The following is an 8759-nucleotide window of genomic DNA, read 5'->3' on the forward strand; positions in this document are numbered from 1 at the left end:
ACAACAGTTAGAACTGGACATGGAACAACAGACTGGTTCCAAATAGGAAAAGGAGTATGTCAAGGCTGTATATTGTCACCGTGCTTATTTAACTTATATGCAGAGTACATCATGAGAAATGGTGGGCTGGAGGAAGCACAAGCTGGAATCAAGATTGCCAGGAGAAATAGCAATAACCTCACATATGCAGATGACACCACCCTTATGGCAGAAATTGAAGAAGAACTGAAAAGCCTCTGGGTGAAAGTGAAAGAGGAGAGTGAAAAAGTTGGCTTAAAGCTCAACATTCAGAAAACTAAGATCATGGCATCTGGTCCCATCACGTAATGGCAAATAGATGAGGAAATAGTGGAAACAGTGGCTGACTTTATTTGGGGGGCTCGAAAATCACTGCAGATGGTGATCGCAGCCATGAAATTAAGAGACACTTGCTCCTTGGAAGGAAAGTTAGGACCAACCTAGACAGCATATTAAAAAGCAGAGACATTACTTTGCCAACAAAGGTCCGTCTAGTCAAGGCTATGGTTTTTCCAGTAATCATAAATGGACATGAGAGTTGGACTATAAAGAAAGCTGAGTGCCAAAGAATTGTTGTTTTTGAACTGTGGTGTTGGAGAAGACTCTTGAGAGTCCCTTGGACTGCAAGGAGATCCAACCAGTCCATCCTAAAGCAGATCAGTCCTGGGTTTTCATTGGAAGAACTGATGTTGAAGCTGAAACTCCAATACTTGGCCACCTGATGTAAAGAGCTGACTCATTTGAAAAGACCCTGATGCTGGGAGAGATTGAGGGCAGGAGGAGAAGGGGACGACAGGATGAGATGGTTGGATGGCATCACTGACTCAATGGACATAGGTTTGGGTAGACTCCAGCCATTGGTAATGGACAGGGAGGCCTGGCGTGCTCCATGGGGTCGCAAAGAGTTGGACTTGACTGAGCGACTGAACTGGAACTGGAAATACTGCTTTAAAGAATCCACCTGCAATACAGGAGACCCAGGTTCCATCCCTGGGTTGGGAAGATCCCCTGGAGAAGGGAATGGCAACTCACTCCCATATTCTTGCCTGGAGAATCCCATGGATAGAAGATCCTGTCCGGCTGCAGTCCATGGAGTTGCAAAGAGTTGAGTGGGACTGAGCAAGTAACACTTCCCAGGAATTGAGGCCCTTCCCAATCTGCCTGTAATGTGGGAGACCTGGGTTCGATCAGTGGGTCTGGAAGATCCCCTAGAGAGGGAAATGGCAACCCACTCCAGTATTCTTGCCTGGAGAATCCCATGGAGGGAGGAGCCTTTCTGGCTATAGTCCACAGGCTTGCAAAGAGTCTGACTCAGCTTAGCACATATACACACATGGCTTCCCAGGTGGCACTAGTGGTAAAGAACCTGCCTGATGTAGGAAACAAGAGACTGGGTTTGATCCCTATGTCAGATAGATCCCTTGGAAAAGGGCATGGCAACTGACTCCAGTGTTCTTGCCTGAAGCAAGCCCATGGACAGAGATGACCTACATTTTAAGTAGGTCATGATCATTACCAATGAGAATGAAGTAGCTAATTTCCTTCATATCTCATTATGATATCCCATACAGTTCATAGGGTCTAAAACAATCTGACAGGACTGAAGCAACTAAGCTAGTAATATTTAAACAGTGTAATAACTTTTATGAACTCGTTTATTCTTGAGACTCTTTTAAGATATGAAATGGACAGTAATTAACAGAGTTGCATGTAGTTAGCTCAGTTCAGTTCAGTTCAGTCACTCAGTCATGTCCGACTCTTTGCCACCCCATGAACCACAGCACACCAGGCCTCCCTGTCCATCACCAATGGCCGGAGTCTACCCAAACCCATGTCCATTGAGTTGGTAATGCCATCCAACCATCTCTTCCTCTGTCGTCCCCTTCTCCTCCTGCCCTCAATCTTTCCCAGTATCAGGGTCTTTTCAAATGAATCAGCTCTTAACATCAGGTGGCCAAGTATTGGAGTTTCAGCTTCAACATCAGTCTTTCCAATGAACGCCCAGGATTGATCTGCTTTAGGATGGACTGGTTGGATCTCCTTGCAGTCCAAGGGACTCTCAAGAGTCTTCTCCAACACCACAGTTCAAAAACATCAATTCTTTGGCGCTCAACTTTCTTTATAGTCCAACTCTCACATCCATACATGACTACTGGAAAAACATAGCCTTGACTAGATGGACCTTTGTGGACAAAGTAATGTCCCTGCTTTTTAATATGCTGTCTAGGTTGGTCATAACTTTCCTTCCAAGGAGTAAGCGTCTCTTAGTTTCATGCTGCAATCACCATCTACAGTGATTTTGGAGCCCCACCCCCCCCCAAAAAAAAGTCAGCCACTGTTTCCACTGTTTCCCGATCAGTTTGCCATGATGTGATGGGACCAGATGCCATGATCTTAGTTTTCTGAATGTTGAGCTTTAAGCCAACTTTTTCACTCTCCTCTTTCACTTTCATCATGTAGTTAAGTGTTCAGTAAATGTTTTGGGGTGAATGTTCAGGAAATGTTCACATTCTCCTCCTGTTTGCCTTGGCCATTACAGTTGAGTCTCTCACCTATTCCTCCCACTTCTTTAGGAAGACAGTGGTATCTGAAATATTTGGTACTTACCTTCAACAAAGAAACACCTAGGTTCCTTTTAGGAGCTTTCCACAGAATTTGGGTTTGCTAGGTGTGATCACACAGCTGTTATCAATTCTTGTTTCTCACGACTGTCATACTTACACACTTTTGGCACCCGTTAGAGTATACTGGCACCCCCACAGCCTTAAAATTTCTTTCATTCGGTAATGATTTGGAGAAGGGTTCCTGACACCATGACAAATGTGGGTTATCAATAACCAAGAGAGTGTTGAATCTACTGTGATAATAGAGTTTATTATTTCTCCCTGTAGTTTTGTTGATATTCCAATTTATAGTTTGAGGGTACTTTACTAAATGCGTATTAGTTTGGTGAGTTGAGACTTTTTTCATTAAGTGATGACTGTCTCTAGCCCTAATATTTTTTATTTTAAAAAGTCTGCCTTGTTAAATAGTGTGCATACCTGCCAAATGGCTTCAACTCTTGAGACCCAGTGGACTGTAACCTGCCAGGCTCCTCTGCTCATGAGATTTCCCAGGCAAGAATACTGAAGTGAGTTGCCATGCCCTCCTCCAGGGGATCTTCCCAACCCAGGGATGGAACCTGCATCTTCTGCATTGGCAGGTGGGTTCTTTAACCATAAGTGCCACCTGGGAAGCCTTGGTTAAATAATGCTGATAAAAAATTAATTATAGAAATTTTTATTCGAGACAAATTACAAGCGAGGAAGAGCATATCAGAAAACTTTGAGAACTCTTTCTCAGCTAGAAGTCTAGACACAGTTGTATAAGGTTTTTTTTTGAGACAAAGGACTGTACACCAAACGACATTATTGACAGTTTCCTCAACCCAAGTCTACCCGTCATTGTGGTACGTTATGTGACCCCCTTACAAGATCAAGAAGGAATGTTATTTTTAAGAAGTCATCTTGTTGATTCTGGGAGAATGTTGCTCTTTATGGCTGAGCAGGTATTCCTGCTAAGGTGGGGAGGTTTGGTCAAGGCATAATGCACAGGCGCAACACAATGAAAGGAGAGAAGAGCCCAAAGCATAGAGAATTTTTTTATGTTTAAAATTTTCTTGTCTTGCCATATTATATGAATTTTATATCACAATAGTAATGTAATTTCTCCAGCTTTCTTTTGCCTCTAAATTAGATCGGAGAGGAGTGTTCTAGAGTGAGAGAAACCAAGGGAGAGAGGAGGAGGTCAAATCTCTTGGGAAAAGCAATGCTCAATATAAGAATAACACAAGCATCAAATCCAAAAAGTAACATTCAGATCGAGTCAATAACTGCTGAAATAATGAAAAGTAAGCCTCTATTCCTACTTAAAAAGTCATTCATCAAATACATATTGGATGCCTAGAATGTGCCAAATACTATTCTAGGCTCTTGGGAGTACAATGATCAGCAAAATGGAAATATATATAGGGAGCATATGTTCTAGCAATTCTTGAAATTACATTCAGCAATTCTATTGCTAGCTATTTATTCTAAAGATATACTCCCTTGGGTGTGAAGTGACTTATGCACAAAAATATTCATAGCAGCAGTCATTGTAATAGCAGAAAATTGCAAATATTTTAACTATCAAATGTTAAATAAACTATGGTGTATTCATTATGCAGCCATTAAAAATGATACAGAAGCTCTGCAAACACTGTTCTGGAAAGATATACAAAGTATGTTAAGTGAAAACAAAAACAAAATGTACCATTTGCTACTATCTGTGTGGGAAACAAGGGGGAAAAAAATGTGTGGATATATTTGGGAAAGCACAAACCAAAGAGTTGCCTACTGGAGGAGAAATATGTGGCTGTAGACAGGATTTAAGGAAAGCTTTTCATTGAACTGAAAGCTTTTCACTCAACTGGGTTGGACCCCTGGGTTGGGGAGATCCCCTGGAGAAGGGAAAGGCTACCCACTCCTGTATTCTGGCCTGGAGAATTCCCACAGACTGTTTAGTCCATGGGGTCGCAAAGAGTCAGATATGGCTGAGCGACTTTCACTTTCATTTTTCACTGAATAATCTGATACTTTTGAGACTTTGTATGTTTTACCTCTTCAGAAGTAAAAATATCTCCCCTGCAGAGAAAAGTGTGGTGTCCAACTCTGTGACGCCATGGACTGTAGCCTGCCAGGCTTCTCTGTCCATGGAATTCTCCAGGCAAGAATACTGGAGTGGGTAGACATTCCCTTCTCCAGAGAATCTCCCGACCCAGGTATCAAACCCAGGTCTCCCACATTTTAGGCTGATTCTTTACCATCTGAGCCACCTGGGAAGTCCATATATATATATATATATATATATATATATATATATATGCACTAGTGGTAAAGAATCTTCCTGCCAAAGCAGGAAATAGAGGAGATGCAGGAGCATCTATGGACATAGTTTCGTTAGCATTCAATATATAAACTGTTTCTAGTGTTTATAATGTCATGGAATAGCGTTTCCAGGAAACAACAGTATCATATTTTACCTAAGATTTCACTGACTGTAAGAAACATCCCAATTGCCAAGACATCAAATGTAGGGGGAAAAAAAGTAGTCAATGGCTAGTAACAAAATTTATCCAGATTTCTGAGACATTAAATTTTAAAATATGCATTTGAAATCAATGAAACATAGTAACTGAGTTGTTCATTTTTTAAATTGAAGTATAAATTATTTACAATGTTTTCAGTCTACAGCATAGTCATTCAGTTATACATTTATATGTGTGTATATATATATATAAATGCATATTTATATCCTTTTTCAGATTGTTTTCCATTATAGGTTATTACAAGATATTGAGTATAGTTCCTTGTATTATAGTAGTGTATGCATTAATCCCAAACTCCTAATTTATCTCCACCACCCCCTTCTTTCATTACCCCTTTAGTAACCATAATTTGTTTTCTATGTCTGAGTCTATTTCTGTTTTGTAAATAAGTTCATTTGTATCTTTTTAGATTCCACATATAAGTGATATCATATAATTGTCTTTGTCTGACTCACTTCGCTTAATATAATAATCTCGGTCCATCCATGTTGCTGAAAGTGGCATTACTTCATTCTTCCATTGGATTTCCCAGGTGCCACAGTGGTAAAGAATCTGCCTGACAATGCAGGAGACACAGGAGACAGGGTTTGGATCCCTGGCTTGAGAAGATCCTCAGGAGTAGGAAATGGCAGCCCACTCCAGTATTCTTGCCTGGAAAATCCCATGGACAGAGAATCCTGAAGGACTACAGTCCATGGGATCACAAAGAATTGAACATGAGATTGACTGAGCATGCCCACAGCATTCCATTGTGTGTGTGTGTGTGTGTGTGTGTGTGTGTATAGCACATTATCTTGATCCATTCATCTGTCAATGAACATTTAGGTTGCTTCTATGTCTTGGCTATGAGTCATTTATTTCTGAAATAGCAAATGTAGAAGCAGAATATTACATGCTCCATGCTCCATATTACACTTGCAAAATTTTATTACCTTGTATACATTTTATGACATCCCTGATTTTCTCATTCCCCCCTTTTTGGATTCAGTTTAAGCAAATGAAATCTTGTCTAAAGTTTTAAAATTGCAAGCCTTCTTAACTAAGTAGTTCCAATAATAAAAGGATTCTGGATAGGAAAGATGCAGTGTATAGGACTAGAATTTTGGAGCAATTTAAGAGAAGCCTTTTAAGTTGGAGATGAAAACATTTAAAAGTGTAAATTCATGTCCTTAATTATAAAAGAAGAAATATTGAGACATCTAGGTTTTAAGGTTTAAATTGGTTGCTGGAAATTCGTTTTAATATATTATTGGTTCCCTCCTTTATTAATAATTAAATAAAAATTTTGACATGTGTTCATCTTACATTTATATACATCATGATTTTACTACTTTGAAAATTATACATTTGCCTTTATACCCATGTAAGCAGAACATATAGAGCCAAGGAAACTGCATTGCTTGAGAATGGCACCTCAATATCTACTTAAGCCAGGGCAGTTTTCTTTCTTGGCTCTCACAGTGACTTGCATGGCTCTCACAGCCACTCCATGTGGCAATAAGACCTTAACTGTTTTGGACCTTAATGTAGGTTTTGCCTGCCTTACTGATTTTATGTCTTATTTTTGTTTCTGTTTCAGGCATAGTTCATAATTTAGTCTCATTGGTAGCAATGATTGAGACAATGTTTTTATGACCCATTCATTTACTATAGAAGACTATTTTCTCATGGATGAGAGACAATAGAGAATCTTGTTTATCCACTCTTGTCTGTGTGTGAAAGCAGAGCTAATCAGCTAAGAATTTAGAGCCCACTGAAAAGGTGAACAACTTTGAGATCTGGACTGGTAAGTTCACTTGCCTATGGCTGAAGTTATTATAGATCTGAAACTTTTAAGTTCTCAATGTATATGTATTAAATCGAGGAAGGCTTTGACTTCTTACTGAACATTTATGAAGTACCTTCCCACTTTTGGACAGTGTAAACTAATAAATCAGATTGCCGGGACCCGGCGAGAGACATTCCACTCGTGACAAAGGTCATGAGGAAGGAGGCTCAGGAGTCCCCCCGGATATTCTCGAGCATCTACCCACCCCAAAAACCAGAGTCTGCCTACCTTATTGCTTTGTGCTCTCACCTCTGACTTTACTGGGGGCTGTCCCCCACCACCATCTCACTCTCTCTGTCAAAGAGTTAACTTACAGCTCCAATTAATAAAGTTCCTGGGCAACTAGGAGTGTTTAAATCCAAACCCCTCAGATGGCTCTCTAACTCACCTGACAAGTTTACCTGGACTCCTACAGCTATGCATACGATTGTTTACAGTCTCCCAGCCTCGAGGCACGGGAAGCTTAAGATATTCAAATAGCTTTAGAGCCTCTCAGAGAGTTAGAAACTGTCAGAATAAAACTAGTAAAAGATTTCATTAATGAGCCAATGTTTGTTGCCAAATTTCCACATCCCCTGAATTGTATCCTTGAATATGTATTAATTAATAGTTGGTATGTAGAAAAAATAAGTAGTGGCCTTGGTGTTAGTAACTTTAGACCCTTAAGGTAATAAATTCTTTCCTTTGTTGTAAACCCATTATACATCCGCCCTATAGGAATGCCAGGAAGATGGTGCCAAATCTTAAAATAATTACTCTTAGGGAAAATAAGTCTTTGTTGATAAGTCTTTGTCAAGAGTCATAAAATGTTAATAGGCCTTCTGGTCAGAAGATGATGTAAATCACCTAAACCATTTGTATACTATAAATTTGCAGGAAAGAAACCCTGGTTTTTGATAAGGATCAAAGACTGCTGACTTTGCATCCCCTATTATCCTCTGTGTGTAACTTAGGGTATAAAAACCCCTGTTGAAAATAAAGCTACTGGCCTTGCTCACCAACCCTTGGTCTCCTCATGTCATTCTTCCCCTTAACTTCCAGCTGAGTCTCCATCTGGAGCGTGGATATCCTCTGCGACCATTTATTTGCCTGGGCTTCTAAGACCCACTCGAGAAGGTGTCTAAGGTGGGGCACCTTCCGCTATTCGAGAGGGCGCCTGCAGCCTCCGTGGTCAGAGCTAACCTGGTGTCATGGGTTATATTGATTTTCCTCGTAAACCAAGCTACTCAGCTTCTTTTCTCCACTGAATTTTCCTACTGAGCTATCCTCATTCTATTACTCTTCATATCTTTGATAAATAAATAAATCAATAGTCGCCAAAGCCGTCTCTCCTTCGAATACCTTGAATCAGCTGGACCTCGGCAACAGATTATTCCTCAGATTAAAGAACTCTGTCCTGATTGGTTTATAGAGATAAATAGGCACTTATATAAATGGATTAGTCCCCAGATTAACAGAAAAAAAATTTTAATTCTAATGCTTTGCGTGAGATAGATTTCAGAGAAAAACAATCATTCTGATAGAAACCACTAGCTTAGAAACATTTTTTAAAATTCATGTTCACACAGTAAGAATTTGTTCTCGAATACGAAAATACATAGTTAAAGACAAACTTTAGGACTGTGAATTTTATTTGCCTTGGTGTGTAATACTTGAGTCTGAAAAACACTGAAAGGTGCTAAAATTTTGGCAAAGTTCACTCAGTTCTATGGGACTTGCTTACAAAAGTAAAATATTCCTCTTTACCTTCTGCCTAGATAGCAGAGATTTTTGTCTTACCAGAAT

This window comes from Bos taurus, chromosome 3, assembly GCF_002263795.3.
Source record: "Bos taurus isolate L1 Dominette 01449 registration number 42190680 breed Hereford chromosome 3, ARS-UCD2.0, whole genome shotgun sequence".
Taxonomy (NCBI): Eukaryota; Metazoa; Chordata; class Mammalia; order Artiodactyla; family Bovidae; genus Bos; species Bos taurus.